Genomic DNA, 22,562 nt, shown 5'->3' on the forward strand with positions numbered 1-22,562 from the left:
AAAAGTCATTTTCTCTCTCCAGAGGAAAACGCTGTCCCCTCCACGTGGAAACAGCGGCCGAGAAGGCTTTCGGTATTTAGAAATTGAGCATTTCTTGTAAATGTGCCTCAGAGGTTGTGCAGAAAGTATGTAATTTTGAAGGAATTGGATTTAATCTCAGGAACGGGGTGGAAAGAAGATATGTGGAATGAGAAGAGGGTATGGTGTGTTTGAGATGGTGCAATTCTGGGGTGCCTGGGGAAATGGGAAACAAGCCTGACCCTGCCCGCTTCCTCATCCCCTTGCCGTTCAAGGTACAGGTGGAGGCGGGGCGTCCTGAGCACAGCGCTGGGTCTGTGGATTGTTTGTTTCAGCCATTCTAATAGATTTGTAGTGAAGCCACACTGTGGTTTTCATTTGCATTTCCCTGATAGTTCACGATTTTGAGCACCTTTTCATGTGCTTATTTGTCGTCTGAATGCCTCTTCAGCAAAACGTCTGTTTGCTCATTTTTGAACTGGATTGCTTGGGTCTTTTACGGAGTTTTGAGAGTTCTTTATAGATTCTAGATACAAGTCCTTTGTCCGATATGTGATTCGCAAATGTTTTCTCCCAGTCTGTAGCTTGTCCTTTCATCCTCTTCACTGGGACTTTGCAGAATGAAAGGTTTTGATTTTGATGAAGCCTAGTTTATCAGTTTTTCCTTTTGTAGGCTTTGCTTTTGGTATCACATCTAAGGACTCTTTACCTGGCCCTAGATCCCAAAGATTTTCTCCTGCTCTTCACGCATCTTTAAAAATATAAATTGCATCATGTTAGCCCCTGAAGAAAACTTTTAACTGGCTTCTCATTTTATTTCGAATCGAATCCTGACTTCATCTACAGGGAGGTCAGCTCAGCACCCTGTCCAGCCTCCCCTCCTACAGCTCCAGCCGCACTTTCTCAGCGACAGCCGCAAGGGCGTTCTTTCCATTGCTCCAGGTTTTTCTACCTGGGGCCTCACACATGCCCTTTGCTCTGCAGAGCATGCTCTTGGTGGGGCTGGTTTCTTCTCTCACCTTAGGACTCAGCGTGTATGCTACGATGTCTGTGAGGCCATCTCTGGGCACATCATCTACACGGGTTCCACCAGTGTTTTCTGTAACACCACCCAGCCTTTATCAATTGACTGGCACTGCATAATTTAGCATTTTGTCATTGCTTGTGTTTCGCTTGTTTGGCGCCTGGTTCCTCACCAGACTGTGAACCCCATGAGGACAGGACTTAGTTTCACCCCTCACCCTGGCACCCAGAGCTTGCTTCAGGGCTCAGCAAACAGTGTGCCTTCAGTAAATATTTGCTAAGGAAACTGATTAATGAGGCCATTTTAAGAAAACTTGCCCTCGGTGTATAGCATTTTCTGAGGAATTTCAAGAAGATGAAAGTCTTCTCTGGGATCATAACTACTTTGGGCAGAATTCATTTTAGATGTACTCTTACTGTCCAGACTATCTTTGGTTTGTGTATTTTGTCTCAAGAATTTGAAGAAGAAAGGAGATTTCAATAAAATTGTGCTATAGGAAAAAAAATCCTAGGCAGCAAAATTGTGTTTATGTATCTTGCTCACATGAATTCCTACGGCACTGGCATCAAAGATACCATTCCTGCACTCCAGAACCTTCCGGCCCAGTGAGGGGGGATGTGTGTGGACAGACGACTGAATCCACAATCATAAAACTTGGTGATAAAGACCCAAGATGCTCTGGGAGCATGAGGAATTGCACCTCACTCAGAATGAGGATGAGAGGGGAGGGGCTGGGGTGCTGCCAAAGGTTCTTTAAATGAGGCCACACTTGGGCTGAGTCTCAAAAGATCCGGGGAAGTTAGCTAGTTGGAGACAGGAAGGAAAGGGGAGGAGGGGAGCCCTGGGCAGCCAGCCGAAGAGCAGGACTCGAGGCTGCACGTTGGCAGGTTGTAGGTCTTGTGTGTCGAACCTCAGAGGGGACTCTGAAAGGTCACGGAGCCTCACGACCAGACTCATACTTTTGACTGCTTCGGCAGCACTCTGGAGGGTGGACAGGAGGACCACAAGCCTAGAGTAAGCAGAGGCTGTTACAGAGAAAGGCCTGAACTGAGGCAATGGCAGGGGAGAGAGGAGAGAAGGCAGCTTTCATGCATTTAGGGTAACTTGCATCAACACCGCTTGTTGGCCAAATGGTAGAGGGACGGGCAGGAGAGCTGGAGCACAGGAAAGGCAGGGGAGAAGACATCTAGTTTGACTCCCTTAACTGTCTGGTGGGGTGCTCACGGAGATAAAAAAAAATTCAGGAGGAGGCGTCATTTTCTGTGGAAAGACGTTAGGTGTGAGGCCCCTTATGGGGCAGCCTGTGGGAAATTCCAACAAGAAGATATTGCTATATTCCGAGATATTGAAAGACACTGGAACTCAGATTGCATATCATTTAGAAGATAATTTTCCATATGCGAATAAATTTTACAAGTGGTTATTTCACCCCAGAAAATTAAAACGATTGAGGCACCCAGGATAATTTTGCTGTTGGCTTGTGTTGGAAATCATGATCATCATGGATCACTTTGCATCCTGGGTCCAATGCTGCAGGTGAATAATAAAGCTGGACAATACTGATACTAGCGTCCCATAAGATCTAGAGAGGCCCTAACACGAGACTAGTATTTCATGGAGACAACTGAAATGAACCACAGAATTCTTCTTGGGCAACTAAGACTAATCTCAATCCAATTCGCTTATTTCACTGGGACCAGAAAATTTCATTAATTTTCCAAGACAGAAATTTAAGCCTATAAGCCTTTTGTCTTCCCAAAAGGGAGAAAGTGAGCATGTGTTCCAAAAGTCTAAGTTTAATGCTGGGCTCCCGGCGGGGTCGGGGGAGGCAAGAAGGGCAGACCCTGGTGCGTGTCCTCTCAAGCAATTCCATCACCTTCCTTGAGCCTAATGCACAGGCCATGGTAACCGATATTGCAACCTGGAGCGTGGGAGTTCACTGGCACTGACCTAACCCACGGTTTTACTGGGCAAACTCGATGGGAAAAGTGGCCCACCACACAGCCCGTGTCAGCTGCTGTTTGGCGTTCACGAGGAGGAGGAATGGCCGCGGATTCACGGAAGCCTCGAGCCCCATGGCAAGCCTGCCGCTCACTAGGAACTTGCAGCTGCTCCCAGGCCAGCCGGGCCTGGAGGTGTGGGGAATGAGGAGGCTGTTCTTTTTTGGCAAAGAATACACTGTGTCTTGCAAAGCCTCAGAGGCAGAGATGCAAGCAGCAACTGGACTTTCCAAAAGTTCCACGCGGCTGGGAAGGATAATGAGCACACGGAATCTGAAATGTTCTCTGTGGGCTGGGAAGATGAGTTGCGCTTTGTATGTTAGAACTGATTAAGGATAAATAATGGAAAAACACATGAAGAATAGCAACAGCAAAACAAACAAAAACTACACGAGCGCAGATGAGAAGGAGGTGGTCAGCTAGGAGCGTATATAAAAAGACTGAGGAGTTTCGGTGATCGCAGTGTGAATCAGCCATGTATGAGGGTGCTGACACGTTACTACGGATCAGAGCCATATTAACAGTATTCTGGGGTTCACAATTAGGGAGGTGAGCGTTCTTTCCCACCCCGTGTCGATATAAGTGGGATTCTCTGTTTAAATTACATACCTACCTGACTGACATTTCCTAAATGCTTAATATGTATCAGGTGATGAGGTAAATGCTTCCCATGACCCCACTCATCCACACAACAGAGCTTGGGTCCCGGTTGTGCCTCCCCTTTGTAGACAAGGACACTATCGCTCAATGAGGTGGGGCCAGTGTGTGGTGAGGCCGGGGGCAGACCCGGGTCAGTCTGAGCAAACTCAGCTGGGAATGGGGTTCCTGCAAGTTCCCTGTTGAAAAGTGGGGGGCCTGAAGAACACAAGGAGCTAGGTCGGCAGGGTCCGGGAAACTTCTCCTGCGAGGAACCACTAGAAGAACAAGAGCTGTTCAACAAGGAGAAGAGAGGGACCCTTGAAATCACAAAGAGGAATGAGAACATGCAGAGGGCAAAACGGAACCTTCCAGTTAAAATGGGAGGCAGGCAGGGGTCTATTTAAAGATGGATGTTCTACATAAAGCAATTAGAGGTGTCCAAAAATAGAACTGGCTGCCTTCCGAGGCACAGAGCGCCCACCTCTGCAGAGATTCCAGCAGGAAATAGATGATCATCTAACGGGAAGAGGCCCCTGGACCCTGCGTGCATAAGCAGATGAGGATCTGGAATTACGCTTTTTTGTGCCCGCCCAGAGCATCATTTTTTAAACAGTGAGAAAGTGTCTACATGACAATACTCTGTAATCTGGCACCTTATCTAGTGAAGAGAAAAGCTCAGGTCAGATCTTAAATAGCAGGAAGCACTAATAGCGGTTGAGTATAAGAAAACGCAGTGATGGCAGAGAAAACAGAGAGCAAAACAAAAAAATCATAATAATTTCTTTTCTGAAGAAACCAGGAAGTTAACACCATCTTAGATTTACAGCATCTAAGTGAAGTTCTTGTATCTCCATTGTTGCCTTGATAAAAAATACAATAAATTTATTTTATGAGGTTGTAAAGTAGTTTCTTAGAAGCAAAGTTAAACAGGGGCCTCCTATCAGCTTCTTTTAAAAAGATTTAGCAGAGCCTTCCTCTAATAATATACTTGGATAACATATAATGTCACACGGATTCTACGCCTGGCCTTTGGCTCTCTTTACCTTACTAATCCAAAGCAAACAAAAGCCTCATGATGAGCAGTAGCATTTCCACTTCTCAGCAAACTTTCTTTCAAGAACAGATATTGATAAGAACAGCAATTAACCGTTTTACTGCCCATTGTAAATTAACGAAAGTAAATTAGCGATTAAAACTCAGAACTATTCATTGTTAGCTTGGCAAGCATTCTTTTTTTGGTAGTGTTTTTTTTTTTTTCTTGTCCTAGAAGTCTGGTGGCAGAAAGGTAGTCGTATTCTATCATTGTAAACCGATAACAAAATTGATCAGTCTTGAGTGCTCTTTCATGTATATTCTTTTAGAAGCATGAGCGATTCCGTTAGCCGTAAAGTTTTTGGTAATTCCAAGTTTGGTCTGAAAGAAAGAATAACCCTGAAGTCAAATTTGAAAAGAGTGAGAGGTTGGTTCATGACCAATCGTCTCAAAAATGTTCTAATAAGATTAAAATTTCATAGTTCAACTCACACAGAGATTGTTTTTACAACCTCAAAACAAACAAACAAAAACCTAAGAATGTTTAGCCAAGTCTGGTGGTTTTAAAACTTGTCCACAGATCCTTTGAGCTCCTCCCCTCAAGAGGTGGAGTTTATCTCTCTCCCCTTGACTGTCGGCTGTACTCAATGAGATGCTTGTAGAGAACAGAATTTGACCAATGTGCTGGGCTGACACTTCTGCAATTAGGTCATAAAAGACCGTGGCCTGACTCTTTGTCCACTCTCTTGGTGACTCTCTCTCTTAGATCACTCACTTAGGGGGGAACCATGTCATCAGCAGCCCTCTTGAGAGGCCCACATGGCAAGGACCTCAAGCTTCCTGCCAAGAGCCACGTGAAAGCTTGAGATGTCCCCAGCCAGAGACATCTAGTTAAGCCCTTCCAGGATTCCTGACTCTCAGAAACTGTGTGAGGTAATTCACGTTTGTTGTTTTAAACTGCCAAGTTCTAGGGCAATTTGTTACACAGCAAGAAATGATCAATACACCAGGTAAGGAAGAAAGTTTCCTCTGAACTGAAAAGAAAAAAATCCTACATGATGAGGGTGAGAGACAGGGAGAGCAGGAGGAAGAAATTATTTAAAAACCTGCTGACATTGACAACTCCATATTGTTGTGGTAGTTACTGGAAGCCTTGTGATGATTCAATTTCTAGAATGATAGAATTTTAGAACGAGAAGGAACCTGAGTTCATGCCCTTTCATTTTACAAGAGGAGAAGCCAAGAGTTTACTTGAGCCGCCTGAGGCCACACAGCTTGTCGTGGACGGAGCCAACACGAGAACTTTACTCTCTGGATTCCCAGGCTGATGCTGCCATTACTTTTTAATAAAAATATCATAGAAATCCACCAAGCTGGCCAAATTGGATGAGAATGACAGATGGGGAAGGGCTGACGGCTAGGGAATGTCCCAAAATAGAGAGAAGTCCTCTCTTTTCTCCATGGATGGAGGACATCAGGAAAGTTTTGAAGTACGCAAGAGTTTAAAAAAATCATTCCACGATTCTCATTTGGTAAAGTGGAATAAAGTTTAATTTTCTTAGACAAAATATGCGTGTGCCTCTTGACGCCTTAGGCCAGGCTCCTAGGAGTTGGGACTTCTGCCTGCCCTTCCTTTTGAGCTGTGCCAACATAAGTCCCTCACAACCTCTCGCTCACACACGGCTCAGCTGGAAGGAAAGGAGGAGGTGGCATGTAGCCTTGACTCCATGGAGGCAGCGTATAAAGGACCGCTCCAGGCACAGGCTGGAGAGTATCACATCAACGTGCTTCTTGGGCTTATGTGCCCCAGGACAGATGCATGGATCCCAATTGTGAAGCAGGCGAAGCTCGCCTGTGGGTGTCCACTTTCTCTCTTTTTGGGTGGACAGCATTCACAGGGCAGGAGTGGGGGCCCAGGAGTGAACAGAGACCAGCCACTGGCCTCAGGAAGCCAGCTCACGGTTTGGTGGAGGACACATGCCAGTCATGGGATGGCATCAGCACAGAGAAGGAGGAACCATCATCGCGTGGAGGAGGAAGTACAGGGAGCAATGCTAGACACCAGGGGGTCCTGAGCTCGATTGGGAGTCAGGAGAAGCATCCTGGGGCTGTTTACATGTGCTGTCTACGTGTGCACACATCCCGCGCTTGATTCCTGACCCGGACCATCCTCTAGTTCCAAGCCCCAAACCTGTCGCCTCCTTGACATTTGGATGTCTCATGAGCATCTCAAACATACCATGTCCAAAAAGAGCCTTTTGATTCTAAACCTGCTCTTCTTTCAAGCTTCGCTTTCAGAAAATGGCCCACCGAGGACTTTGGGCCAGGAACCTGGAGTCAGCCTTTTTACTTCTCCCTTAGCAGAACATCTGCATCCAAATCATTAACAGGTCATGCCAGCTGCCCGTGGGAAAATGCACCCCAGATCCGTTCAGCCATCTCCCCTTGGTCCGCCACCACTCCAGTCGGGGCCCGTCTCATCTTGTTAGATCTCTGCAATCCCTTCCTGACTGGCTTCCTTGCTTCCCTTCTCGATGCCCCACCCTCCACGAAGCAGACAGAGATATCTGTTTAAATGACGAGGGAGTGTCATTTCTCTTAGGATAGAATCCAAACTCCATCCCAGCATTTAGGGCAGTGAACCTCAGCTCTTGCCACTTTTCTTCTGTCCCCCTCACCCCAGCCACACAGACTTTTTTCAAGTCCTTGATTGTGCCTTACTCTCTCCCACTTAGGGCCTTTAAATTGTTCTTCAAGCACTTTCTCTTTACCCAAAGGAGCCCCGGTGGCCACAGCCCCCAACCACTGCTGCTCTCCGTCTTGGTTCCCTGTTTACTTCCTTCACACCATTTAGAGCAACTTGTAAACACCTGTGTTTGTTTTTGGCTTGTTTGTCATTTGTCTCCCCTACCGAAGAGGTGAGCAGGACCCAGATCGTGTGAAGGTCATATTGAGAAGGGACATGACCCCAAGAGAAATGCGGAGCCAGTGAAAAGTTTAAAACAAAGGAGAGAGAGGAATGTAATTCCATTTGCAGTAGCTCCCGGGCAGAACGCTTTGAAGAGCGAGGTCCAGTTTGGAGAGTGGAGAGGGGGAGGCCCATCGGAAGACTGTTGAGGTGGCATAGCTAGGAACGGTGGTGATGAGAACTAGGGGTTGAGCACTGGGGGTGGAAAGAGGTAGGTGGATTTAAGAGAGATTTAGGAGGTTGTGTCCACAGACTTTGGGATTTTATGCAGGAAGAAAGGGAGAAGGAGAAACCTAGGTAATGCTCAGTTTTCTGGTGTGGGCGACTGAGTAGATGGATGATGTTGCCTTTGCTGCCATGGGACACAGGATGAGGAGCACTCTTGAGGGTCAGTGCAAAGTCTGCTTGGGACATACTGAGTTTGAGGATCGTGAGAGTGGAGGCAGCCTGCTGAGAGTCAGAATCACCCAAAATACATCTGGCTCGGAGATATAGATGCTTATTCTATACGTATCTTTGAAAATAGATAAACTCATAATATTTTTTATTTAGGATCAACAAATGGTAGCCAAAAGTGTCATTACATATGCAAAGAATATTAATACTTATCTAGATTAATTGGGGATGCAGGAGGGCACAGTGGTTAAGAGATGTGCTTTATTGTCAAAGTCACTAAGAGCCCCAGCTCTGCACTACTTAGCAGAGTACCCTGTGACAAGTTGCTCTGCCTTCTGGAGTATGAGTTTGTCTGTCAAATGGGACACATATCTATTCATGCTGTTGTGCAGAGTAAATGCAATGATATGTGCAAGCTACTCAGGACGTGCTAAATGCTCCATAATCTTAATTATCATCACGTCCCCATCTCCCTTCACCTTCAAAACATCTTCCAGTACGTTGTATGAGAGAAAGAAACTGCTAGTTTACCCCGTGATCTCTGTTGTTAGTGCTGTGGAGTCGATGCCGACTCCTAGTGACCCTGTGGACAGCAGAGCCGAACCCTGCCAGGTCTTTTGCAGCCATCCTCTCCTCTCACCTTCCGGCGCTGTGTTAGATAACGCTCTGCTGCTATTCATAGAGTTTTCATAGCCAATCCTTTTGGAAGTGGGTCCTTGTCCTTCTTCCTAGCCTGTCTAGTCTGGAAGCTCTGCTGAAATCTGTCCACCATGGGTGACCCTGCTGGTGTTTGAAATACCGGTAGCATAGCTTTCAGCATCACAGCAACACGCAGCCGCCACAGTGTGACACCGACAGATGGTGGTGTGGTTCCCTGATGGGGAAACGAACCAGGGCTGCAGCGGTGAGAGTACTGGATCTTAACCACTAGCCCACCAGGGCGGCCACCCCATTATCTAAGGATTATTAACTACCTTTAAAGCTGATTCCAGCTCAGATATATAAGATTATGTCAGATAGGACTAATTTAATTCAATATATTTTTTCCTGGTAATATTTTGTGACAAAACTGTATTTGGGTTTAGAAGTACAGGCATTCTTTCTGAATTTACACAGATGACCCTAAAAGGCTACAGTCGTTTCACAAGCCAAAATCACCCCCCAAACGAAGAGGCTGTTAGGATGAGCTGATACCCATAGCTTTAAGTATGCAAACTTCAGTAACAGCTGAGACACAGTCAAGGGCAAAAAATGTCCTATTAGAAAGATTAGACACCTGTTTGACTATGACAGTGTTCAAAGACTTCTTTCTAATGGGTTTGTGGTACTGCACGAATGGGGGAGATGGCATGCAATAGTGGTTCCTATAGCTTACTCGACTGGAATATTCTGCACTAAAGCGAATAAACTGTGCAAACATTTGTGGAGGCAACAGATGCCACTCCTTCCGAGAAAAGCATCCCATTTTGTAGCTTTATGCTATTGGAACACTCTGTGCATTATAATGAGCTTCTAACGTTGTCTGAGTCCCTTACTCACTCTACCTAATAGTCTACCTTTCTTCTCTTTTTCCTTCAGAAATTGTATGTTAGATATAAACTATACTTTCCTCTTCCTGGGCAAAAAAATAAATAGCAAGAGGGAGTGTGTATTTTATTAAGAAGACATGTAACAGATTTGGGAAGTAATTTTCCTTATCAATTCTGTCCCTAACATTTCCCTGACATTTGTAGAAATTTGAGGATTCATGTATGTGACTGCCAGGAAATAGTTAAAAATTCTTCCCCATTTGTTTAGTCAAGAAGAGCGGTTATCCAGTAAGTGGCAGCAAACAGCTTACAAATTCATCGTTTCTGGTTTTCAAACTCTCAGACTCTCATGAATGAAGCAGAATCATTGATTGAGCAAATGGAAATGAACTTGAAAGTAGAGGATGTACGTTATGACTCTCCAAAGAAGCGAACACGAATCTGTCACTTCCTCTCCTCCGAGAAGTTTTCAGGGCGATAGAGTGCACCGATGCATGAGCGCTCAAAGGACACCATAAGGCCTTTTCTGCATCGCTTAATTCTTCAGACACAGTGAACGGGTCCTGATGATTTACTCTGATCAGTTTAAATTCGTAACGCTGCCTTGCCAGCACTTAGGAACTGCAGACTATTTGTTTAAAGGATAACAAAAACTGAAAAACGCTATATGATTGTCATGGTCACCATATGTCCAAAATTTTCTGGGACACTCTCAATTTCAAAGATCCTATCATCTTGTTCTTCCTCTAATTACACTCCTTCTTATGAGACCACGCATTGAGGTTTTGCAAAATATGTTCTTCAAAGGTCCACTGTTGTTCTTAGGTACATGTTAATTAACATTTTCCAGAATCAAAAAAAATCTTCAAAATATTACAGGAATTTAGGGGCCTGCCCGGTGGCCGAGTGGTTAAGTTTGCGCACTCCGCTACAGCAGCCCGGGGTTTTGCCGGTTCGGATCCTGGGTGGGGACATGGCACCGCTCATCAGGCCACGCTGAGGCAGCGGCCCACATAGCACAGCCAGAAGGACCAACAACTAGAATACTGGGGGACTTTGGGGAGAAGAAGAAGGAAAAAATATATTAGAGGAATTTAAAAAATTATCTCAGGAAAAGTAAATTCCTCTCTTACAAATTATAGGAAAGCAGCCTGCACAGCCCAGCTCCGGGCATAGATCAATGATTACTTTGGCAATTTTCATGTTATGGCAGTGGCATTAATACATTGGGGTTTTATGATTGCCAATTCCATGAGCACACATGCAGACACACTGAAATATTTTTGAAGGACATCTAAGAAGTAGCATTTTCATTTAACTCAGTTCTTGTTGCTATTTTCTAGAATCTGGAAGAAACTGTTAAAGAAGTTCTAGAATGTGCATGATACAAAGTTGCTAATTAGGAACAATATGATATTTAGACTATACTTGATTCTAATGGCCACGAGATGACCTGGAAAAAATTATCTTTAAACCAAAAAGGATCAAAATTTTTATGACAATTTTAATGTGAAGTTCTTACATTGCTGAGAATTGATTTGGATTAAAAGGGAAACTTCAGACAGCCTTTCTAGAAATGGAAGTCATGGAAAAATTTGAAAAATTCCAAAATGCTTTTCAACTAATTTTGAAGAGACAGTTTAACATAAGAAACGCTACTTCCTTATTTATAATAGATTTGTTAAAGAATTCAAAGCTTGTTAGGTGCATTTTGCATAGAAAGGCAATCTATTTTTATATGTTTTGTGAGTAATGTTTATCAATATAATTTTGTGGATCTTTCATTGTGTTTTTTGATTTCTGTCCAACACTCATATTTACTTGTCATTAAGTACTTTGCATCCTTTGTCCAGCACCTGACAACTTAATTCACTTTCCTACTTATTCTGTGTAAACTGACTTGCGCAAAATTTCTCCATTCCATGCGTCCTTTCCCTGCCCTGAGGGCTGAGCGCTTATCCTATGACGTAGTTTGTCCATTGAAGAGGTCAAAGGTATCAGCTGATGGACTGGAATGTTTTTCCCCTACCAGAACCTTCCCTTCCTTTCTAAGGCAGGGGCAAGATCCGGAGACATTTTGGGTAGATTATCTGAGGTTTCATCCTTATTTAGCCCAACAAAATTACAAATGCTCACTATAGTAAAGTGGAAAGGGGGGTGGGGTTTGTAGTCACACAAACCAGGGTTTGAATTCCGGTTCTGTTGCTTACTACTTATGAACTATATTCCAAGTCGCTCTAAGACTCAGTTTTGACACCTGTAATATGGGCACAATACTAAGCTCAGACTATTTTTGGAAGATAAATATATCTACAGCACCCAGCTTTAGTACCTGGCCCATAGTAGGCTCCAAATAAATGTTAGCTAATTTGTTTAAATAATAATTATAAATGTAAGAAGTACAACACAAAAGAGAATTTAGAAGTAATAAAGAAGGCTTCTTTTGTGCCTGAGGAGGATGATACAATGGGAAAAGTATGGGATTTAGCGGCCTACGTGTCTTAGTCAGATTTCTCAATTGATTGAGTGTTATTTTTCTTTTCATTTCTTTTTTCCTTTAAGATTGGCACCTGAGCTAACATCTGTTGCCAATCTTTCTTCTTCTTCTCCTTCTTCTCCCAAAGCCCCCCAGTACATAGTTGTACATTCTAGCTGTAGGTCATTCTGGTTGTGGCACGTGGGACGCCGCCTCAGCATGGCCTGACGAGCGGTGCCATGTCTGCGCCCAGGATCTGAACTGGCGAAACCCTGGGCCGCCGAAGGGGAGCACGCAAACTTCACCACTCAGCTACGGGGCCGGCCCCAAGCGTTATTTTTCTGGTCTGTGAAAGTGAGCGTAATCATACCGCCTCGTGGAGTTACAGAGGCGCAGTTAGGCTCATAGTACGAATATATAGATAGTAGATCCCTTTTCTGGCTTCTCCGTTAATACTCCTTTTTATAGGATATTCTCTGCCCGCTTCTTTTGGGGCAGAGACTGACCTATAATTTAATATCACTCTCATGATGTTTGAGAATAAGAGCGAGGAAACAAAACCTGAAGCAATTTAGGTTCTTGCTTACATTTCTGATGGGAGAAATACATTTATATTGACAATAACATATCTCTATTACCTGGGGGTCTAAGCTCCTAGGCAGATAAATTGAGGACTCTAGAGTGAGTCAAAGCAGCCCACACAAGCTCAGTGAAAAGATCTAGCTGTTCGGATTTGCCAATCGCAGCTCATTGATCCAACTTACATTTAATGACAGCCTGCTATTACAGGCATTGTACTAGGTGCTAGTCATGCAACTATGAATGCAACAGTTCTTGCCAAGAGAGACATGTTAGGCAAATTATTGCAGCAACGTGGTAAATACTATAATCCTATTGAAGACTGGGTTCCTGTTGGATGACAGGCACCCTGCTAGTGCCTTGGAAAGAAGAGCAAGAAAGAAGAGAGACCCAGTCCTTGACTCATTGAGTTTATAGTCTATTGGGGTAATACAGACGATTATTCAAGGAGTAACAGTAAAGGGTTGTGATAGAGGAAGTATGGAGATCTATGAGGATCTTAAAGAAAGAGGACTTAAGCTAGGGTATGATTGAGAAGTCGTCCTAAAGGAAGTGATGTTTAGGCTGAGAACTGAAGGATAGGTAGCAATGAGCCAGATAAAGAGGGATGGGGGAAAGAAATTTCCATCTAGAGGCAATAGTGTGTGGAAAGGACCAGGAGCCTTATAGAGTTTGGCATACCTGAGGAACCAGCAAAAGTCTGATGTGGCTGAACAGAAAATAGGAAAAGTGAGTTAGATGCAGGTGTTATGGGAGCACAGAAGAAGATGCAATTAACCGTGCCCATGGATGTCAGAGAAGGATGCCCAGAAGGGAGAAAGTTAGAACTGAAGGATAAGTGTGCAGTCACCAGCAGAACAAGGCGAGGTGAGGGTATGTCTGACAGAGGGAGGGAAAGTGTAAATGCCCAAAGATGAGAGTGAGGCCAGCACATTCTGGAACTGAGGTCACAGTTATGGTTTGAATGAAGGGATGGATGGTAAGGACAGTGATAGGAAAAGACAAACGGGGTCAAATAGTAGGGACTTTGTTTTCAGAAATTTGGACACGATTGTAAACTAGGCTAGGGATCCAGAGGAGGATTTTAAGAGCAAGATGTGAACTTAATTGCGTATCTGGGAGTGTAATAAGGAGGATGGGTTGCAGGATGGGCCAGACTGGATGCAAGCAGACCAACTGGGAGATTGGTGCCATTATCCAGGTAGGATGTAATGGTGGTGTAGGGAGATGGGGAAATGGGGGTACTATTCAAGATTATTTATGTAAAATTGGCAGATCTTGATCATTGATTAGATGAAGAGATGACGAGCAAGAGGGATCAGGGACGTCTCTGATCATGATCTCAATGAAGAGAGAATTATGGAAGGAAGAGTAGATTTTGGAGAAAAGATATAGACTGCAGGTAAGGGGATGGTGATTTAAGGTGTCTGTGGGACATTCACGCGTGGAGTCTGCAGTCAGGGGACACGTTGGTCTGCAACTCAGAAGAGAAGGCTGGGCTGGAGGTGTAGATCTGGGAGTCAACAACAGTAAGCGTCCAATAATAAGTGAAAGGGTGGGATTGATCAGAGTCAGAGCAGAGTGAGAAGATGAAAGTTCTTTCTTTCATACCTATACTGTCTGGTTTTCTTATTTTTCTACAACGAGTGTGTAATATTACTGTGTAAAAATTTAAAGACATTGTTTCCAATGCCCTTAAATAGTTGAAGGAATACCTATTGTTGTGAGAACAAAGGAAAGATTACTGGTGCTCTAGGTGCATTTGTAGGCAAGAAGAGGAAAGGTAGAGAAGAAGTTAAAAAAGAAATGTTCATAGTTAATGATCTCCTTTTTTTTCTTTTTCCCTTCGGTGAAATGGTGGAGGACAGCTGCTGACCCATTAGAGGGCAGGGAGTGAGCAGAGCGGCAGGAATGACCACACAAATAGGCGATGAAGGGGGAGCTGTGTAAAGATAAATTTAAAAAGATTGAAATGAGACCCATATTCTTTTTTTTTAATGGTGCTACAAACAGACAGTGTTCTTCAGCAGACAATAGGATAAAGGAATTGAAATCTGGGCTGCATGTGATTTTTCTGGATGACAGCATGAACTGGGACGCACAGCATTATGTACGAAAGTAGCATGCAATGCGTTCCACGAGTCAATGGATGCTGTTCCGCCAGAGTGGATGCAGTGCTAACTGAGCTGTAAGTAGACAATATTACGTAAATTCTACATTTGTCCAGATGCCTTTGGAGTTCTAAAAGACTCACAAGTTTGCAGATTTAATAAGGTTGGACCCCTCCAGAGGGCCATGATGCAGAAGCTTATATGGGCACATTTATTATTTGGAAAAATAAGTTTTAGGTCAAAGGGAGAGGTGATAGGCATGGCCTAAAGGGTTGCTATGGCAAGAATTCACTGTATCTGTTTTGAGGATGTCATCTAACCCATTTAGTGGCTCCTTCAATAATTAATTGTATTCCTGGGAGAGACTGAAAATCCAATCAGTGTATGTGGCTACTTCCCGCCAAGAGAGGTTGGTTCGCTTGGTGAGCGGGTTGATTGGCTTCAAAAATGTCTTCCTTTTTGTGATTTTTGTGACCCAGAAATATGCTTTTTATTTCAGCAACTCTTTGAAAACAGCTGAATAAATGACAGCTTCCAAACAATCACCGTGAACTGGAAATGAAAATGTTATGTTTCCTCAGTTATGCTAAGATTCTTCCGTTTGTTTTCCTTCTATCACCGATGAAATATGGTCCACCACCAGAATGATGATTAAAGGCATTCTACCAAAAATATTTACTCCATTCCGTGGCAGACACTTGTCATCTCTAACTGAAGTTGAACAGTCCTTGCTTAAGTGTCACTGTGCTGCGACATGAAATAGAGGCATCTGGAACTTATTCCCCTATTCTCTTTCTAATTATAGCTTAATTTATCAACTGCACATTTTTAAGATGGTTATTCCTAGTAGGTGTCTCCATTACAAAACATATTAGAAGTATTCCTTTCAAAATAATATTGTTTTTACTCTTTCGAGGGGTAAATATCACACTTGCTTCTATATAATTTTTCTATGTAGACTCAATTGTATAATTTCTAAAGTTCTCTGTTTTCCAAAATTGTCTCCCTACCCCAACAACCCCCAACCTCAGTCAAAAATTTCATCCACTGAGGGACACTCTCTCCGCTACAGGGCAGACCGCTGGTCATGACCTTTAGAACTGGAAGGGCCCTTGGAGATCGTGAGTTCAATGGTTGTCAACTTTACAGGGTATAAGACCCTCTTTGGGTGCTTGTTTTAAAAGCAGATTTAGAGACTTCCGTCCCAGAGATTCTGATTCAGTAGCTCTGGGGTAGGGCCTAGGAATGTACATTTTTAAAAAAGCGCCCCCAGTTAATTCTGAGCCCACAGACCACAAATGAAAAACCCTTAATTACTCTAAACTCTTCCTCTATGGGTAAGGATGCTGAGGGGAGAAGGTGTGACTTGCCCATGATCTTTGGTGATCTAATTAATGTAATTGTCATCAAAGTGTTTCCACAGCTATTCTTGACATCTCTCTACTCACGTTCTAAAAGAACAGGGGTCGGAACGTGGTTGCCTTCTCATGAAAAGCTGCTACCCCTGCCCTAAGTGGGTGGGGGTTGGAAATTAGCAAAAGAATGCACACACCCTTACTCCACAAAGTAAATTAATCAAAAGTTGGCATCATCAAAAAGCAATAACTGTAAAAGTATGTGTAATGTTTTCATGTGGTCCTCTAACGGTGTTTGTGGACAGAGAGTAGACACTGAATAAATGAACGAGTAAGCCAGTGAGTCCTGCGGAGACACAGGAGGGCAAAGATTGAGAGAGTATGATGACTGCCTCAGGGAACCTGGAAAGTCCCCATCCCGATCTCTGACAGTCAAGGCTTTCACCCGGTAGCAAGAGGAGGAATCCATCTTTAGGAAAGGAAAAGCTTCCATGGTCAGTGAGTACAATTCTATTATTTTAGCAGTTTCTTTGTTATTCCTTGTAAACAGCTGAAAAGTACTTTCAGATTTCAGTAGGTTAGGTATAGTAGGAGGGTATAAATGGATTGTTCTGATGAGAGTTTCTCTCCCGTTTCTTTCTTTCTTCTCATCGGAGGTGGAGAGAGTGTCGACGTGGGAAGTTTCCACTCTCACTGTCTAGTTGACTTTTGCTGATGAAGAGGTTGCTTCAGTTTGTTTGGCTTCTTGATCTGTTATGTCCTTTATCCGCAGTTTTGCTTCTGGTCAAAATGGAAAGCAACTGTAATTTGTCATCCTTTAGTGCTGAGAGGGGACAGGAAGCCGGGTTTTATTTGTTTTTCTCTTTGAAGTGACACTGAGTGAGCCGACGTTAAGAGTTTCATTTGAACCAGAAATTCTGCTTCACTTCAGAGAAACAGCTACTTTATTGAGGACTGGTGGCCTGCTGGGCTCGGCTTCTGCAGGATTGTCAGAGAAGACGGATGGGGAATGGGTGGTTCCAGAAAATTCTGGAAGCAGGACACCAACGACTCCAGAAATCCAGTTTGATTCCATATTTATAAAACCAAGCAGGCCTAACCAAAATGTGCCCTGTGAGCCATATGGGGCCCGTGGCTTCCCTCATATCTTTAATCCTAATTTAGGTTCTCTACAACTATAAACGAAAGAGCCAACACTCACAAAAATAAAATACCCTGCCAGAGATTTTGTGAAGACTGCTACAGGCAACATCATGTCCATGAAATGCCACAAACTCAGTGCCAATGAGAATCAAGCAAGGGACAATGAGAGCAGGGTAGAGGAAGATGTCACAAATGGAAAGCAAGGCCAGAACTTACACCAGATCTGCATTTTTATGTGAAATCTTTACATTTTTAATGTTGATTCATTGTTTTCCCTAAGGATCCTGGATTATAACTAAAACTACATCTCTGAAGCCAACGCCTTTGCGTTCTAGAGTCTAGAGTCTACTCCATCCTGTGAATAAATGAAATTCTGAGTCTCTTGCGAGATTTCCATATCAGCCTAAAGTATACATTGATGAAAATAATTCTGATATAGGGATTATAATTTTTAATTTCCTATAAAACAAAGTTACAAGAAATATAAGGGATTTCTTGAGATAGAGTGGTAGAGAGAGGAAAAGCACAAGTCTTCACTTGTGTGCTATGCTAAGCTTGACAACAAAGGGACTCTAACATTTCCATTGATGATATTGACATAAAAAATGAATCTTAGGGGGGCCAGCCTGGTGGTGTCGGGGTTAAGTTTGCACGTTCTGCTTCGGTGGCCCAGGGTTCGCCAGTTCGGATCCCGGGTATGAACGTGGCACCGCTTGGCAAGCCATGCTGTGGTAGGAGTCCCACGTATAAAGTAGAGGAAGATGGGCATGGATGTTAGCTCAGGGCCAGTCTTCCTCAGCAAAAAGAGGAGGATTGGCAGCAGATGTTTGCTCAGGGCTAATGTTCCTCAAAATAAATAAATAAATAAATAAATAAAAGAATCTTAGGAAAGATCAGTTCTTTCTTCATATGAAGCATCTCAGTAACCTTTCTAGAATGTGCACTTTATGGCACTATCCTACTTGCGCCCGTCAATAGCTCCCCATTGCTTACAGAGCCAGTTTCAACCTCCTTGGCATGGTGTGCAAGGCCTTTCATGTATAAGCACTGCTGACCCTGCCCGTCTCTCCAATCTCATCTCTGCCACTCTTATTTCTTTGAACTTATCTGTAGTTTTGAGTTTATCTATACTTTATCTGCTGAGCTGATGCTTACAAATAACAAAATGCACAAAACTTGTGTACAATTCGAGTTTTGAAAAATGTATATACCTGTGTAATCAAGCTCCCTGCCAAGATCCAGAACATTCCATCACCCCACAAGTTTCCCTCGTGTCCCCTTCTGCTTGATGCCCACCCCACATGCTCTAGTTTCCACCCCTTGGGCTAGTTTTCCCTGTTCCTGAACTTCCTATCGGTGGACTCATACGCCGTGTACTGCTTTATGCCTGGCATCCGTGTCCTCCTGTGCACCAATAGTCCATTTTTTAAAATTGCTGGTAAGTGTCATATTGTATAAATACACCACCATTTGTTTATCCATTCTTCTTTCAGTGGACATTTGAGTTGTTTCCATGTTTTGGCTATTACGGATAAAACTACTAGGAATACTCATATGCAAGTCTTTTAGTGAACATTTGTTTTTATTTTCCTTGGATAAATAAACAGCTAGGAGAGGAATTTCTGGGTTTCTTTTGTAAGGAATTGCCAAATAGTTTTTCAAAGTGTTTGTACCGTTTTGCACGCCCATCAGCCATGTATGAGAGTTCCAGTTACGCCACATCCTTGTCAGCACTTGGTGTTGTCAGTTTTTTAAATTTTATTACTCTATGGGTGTGGAATGGAATCTCATTGTAGTTTTACTTTGCATTTCTCTGGTGACTAATAATGTTGAACATCTTTTCGTGTGCTTACTGACCATTTGTAACCTTCTTTTGTGAAGTGCTGTTCAAGTCTTGCCCATTTATTTATTGGGTTGTCTTTTCATTATTGATTTGTAGTTCTTTATATGTTCTGGATGCAAGACTTTCGTTAGTCTTTAATTGGTTGCCTTTTCATTTACTAATGGCTTTTTTTTTGGTGACGAAGACTGGCCATGAGCTAACATCTGTTGCCAGTCTTTCTCTTTTTACTTGAGGAAGATTCTTGCTGAGCTGCTATCTGTGGCAATCTTCCTCTATTTTGTTTGTGGGATGCCACCACAGCATGGCTTGATGAGTGGTGCATAGGTCCATGCCCAGGATCTGAACCCACGAACCCCAGGCTGCCGAAGCAGAGCACATGAACTTAACCACTATTCCACAAGGCCAGCCTCACTAATGGCATTTTTTGATAAGCCAAATTTCAAACTTTAAATTTTTGATAAAGTTAATTTTTTTCATGTTTAGTGCTTTTTTTGGGTACTTTTTCTGAGAAATCTGCCTACTCAAGTTTGCAGAAATATTCTGTTTTCTTCTGGAAACTGTAGTTTTAGCTTTTACCATTAGGTCTAAGGTTCATTGTGAATTAAGTTCAGGATATAGTGCGACATAGGGACCACGGTCCAATTTTTTTCATATAGTTATTCAATTATTCCAGCACCATTTGTTGAAAAGATTTTCTTTTCTCATTGAAAAAGTACACTTATGAAAAATTAATGGACTATCTAAGTGTGGGCCTATTCCTGGACTCTATTCTGTTTCATTGATCCACGGTAGTTCCACTTTCTGCGTTTTTAGCTCCCCATGCTCAGTTGCAGTCTTAAAAATAATGCCATGTCACAATGCCTATGTCATTCACCTCACATCATCTCATCACAAAGACATTGTATCATCTGACATCATCACAAAAGGAAGGGTAAGTACAGTACATTAAGATATTTTGAAAGGGAGAGAGAGTTATTTTGTAATAACTTTTATCATAGCATATTACAGTTATAATTGCTTTATTATTGTTATTGTTAATTTCTTTTCTTTTTTTTTTTTTGAGGAAGATTAGCCCTGAGCTAACATCTGCTGCCAATCCTCCTCTTTTTGCTGAGAAAGACTGGCCCTGAGCTAATATCCGTGCCCATCTTCCTCCGCTTTATATGTGGGACGCCTACCACAGCAGGGCTTGCCAAGCAGTGCTGTGTCCGCACCTGGGATCCGGGCCAGCGAACCCCCGGCTGTGGAAGCGGAACGTGCACACTTAACCACTGCACCACTGGGCCGGCCCCTCAGACAATGTTGAATAGAAGTAGTGAGACTAAGTGTCCTTCTGTGCCTTGTTCTCCATCTTAGGGAGAGAGAATTCCATTTTTCACTGTTAAGCATGATAGTTGCTAAGGATGCCCTCCATCAGATTCAGGAAATTCCTTTCTATTAGTTTGCTAAGAATTTTTATCATGAATGGATGCTGGATTTTGTACAACACTTATTCTGCATCTTTTAAGATGTGCATATAGTTTTTCTCCTTCATTCTGCTAATACAGTAGATTACATTGATTTTTCAAAGGTAAATTCCTGTGGCAAACCCAACTTGGTCATGATGTCTTATCTTTTTAATATATTTCTAGATATGATTTACGAATGTTTAGTTGAGAATTTTTACATCTAGATGCATGGGGAATATTGGTTCATCATTTTCTTTTCTTGTAAATTCTTTGTCTGGCTTTGCAGGTTAACGTTGGCTCAGAAAACGAGTTGGAAACTGTTCCCTCATTCGCTAGGTTCTGAGTTTGTGTGGACTGGGGTTATTTTTTCCTAAATGTTTGATAATATTAACCAGAAACCGTTGGGACCTGGTGTGGGTTTTTGTGGATTTTGGTTTGCTTTTTGGATTTTTTTCCCCACTTTATAAAAATTTGTTTGTTTTTGAAGAAGATTAGCCCTGAGCTAACTACTGCCAATCCTCCTCTTATTGCTAAGGAAGGCTGGCCCTGAGCTAACATCCGTGCCCGTCTTCCTCCACTTTATATGTGGGACGCCTACCACAGCATGGCTTCCCAAGCGGTGCCATGTCCGCACCCGGGATCCGAACCAGCGAACCCCAGACTGCTGAAGCGGAACGTGCGCGCTTAACCGCTGCGCCACCGGGCCGACCCCTATAGAAATTTTTATTAAGTTAAACTTTATGTGGGGAGGTCTTTAATAATATTTAAACATCTGTGATAGATATTGAACTACGCTGATTTTTAAAATTTCTCCTTGTGTCAGTTTTCATAAATTGTGTTTTCAAATGAATTTGTCCGTTTGATCTAAATTGTTAATTTATTGGAACTACAGTGATATTCTCCCTTTTATGTCCGATACTGGCAATTTGTGTTTCCTTTCATTTCTTGATCAATCTTTCTAGGTATTTATCCATTTTGTGAATATTTTTAAAGAACCAACTTTTGGCTTTATTAATTTTCTCTATTTTTGTTTACCATTTCTTTGATTTCTGCTTTTATATTTATTATATCCTTTTTCCCCCTATCTATCTTAAATTTAATTTCCTTTTGTTTTCCTTGTTTTTTAATGTGGACACTTAAATTGCTGATTTAAAACTTTCATTGTTTTCTAATATAAGCATTTCAAGCTGCACATTTTATTCTAAAAGCTGCTTTAACTATATAACAGAAATTTTGTTAGTTTGTGTTTTCATCATTGAGTTCAGAATAGTTTGGGGTTTTTTTGCTTTTTGTTTTTTGTGAGGAAGACTGGCCCTGAGCTAACATCTGTGCCAATCTTCCTCTACTTTATGTGGGACGCTGCCACAGCATGGTTTGATGAGTAGTACTAGGTCCACACCCAGGATCCAAACCTGCAAACCCCGGGCTGCTGAAGCAGAGCACATGAAATTGACCGCTATGCCACTGGGCCGGGCCCCAGAATAGCTTTTAATGTTCTATGTGATTCCTTTTTTGACCCAGGTGTTATTTAGAAATGTGCTGTTCAACTTCCACATATTTGGGACTCTCTTGGATTTCTTATCATTATTGATTTCTAATTAAGTGTTTTTACTGGTCAGAAAAGTACGATGTAAGATTTCAGTCTTTAGAAATTAAGTGAGACTTGTTTTATGGCCCAGCATATGGTCTATTTTGGTGCATGCTCCGTGTACACGTGAAAGGAATATGGATGCTGTATTGTTGGATGTGATGGTCTATAAATGTCAATTTGGTTATGGTGATTGATAATGTTGTTAAGATTTTCCATATCCTTACTAATATTTTTGTTTATTGTTCTATCAATTACTGAGAAATGGTGGTAAAATCTCCAACTATTGTTGTTTGTCTATTTCTTCTTTTAGTTTACATATACTGAACGTTTGTTAATAGATGACACATATTTGTGACTACGCCTCCCTGATGAATTGATCCTTTTACCATTTTGGAACGTCCTTCCTAATT

This window comes from Equus przewalskii, chromosome 8 (assembly GCF_037783145.1).
Source record: "Equus przewalskii isolate Varuska chromosome 8, EquPr2, whole genome shotgun sequence".
In the NCBI taxonomy this organism is placed as follows: domain Eukaryota; kingdom Metazoa; phylum Chordata; class Mammalia; order Perissodactyla; family Equidae; genus Equus; species Equus przewalskii.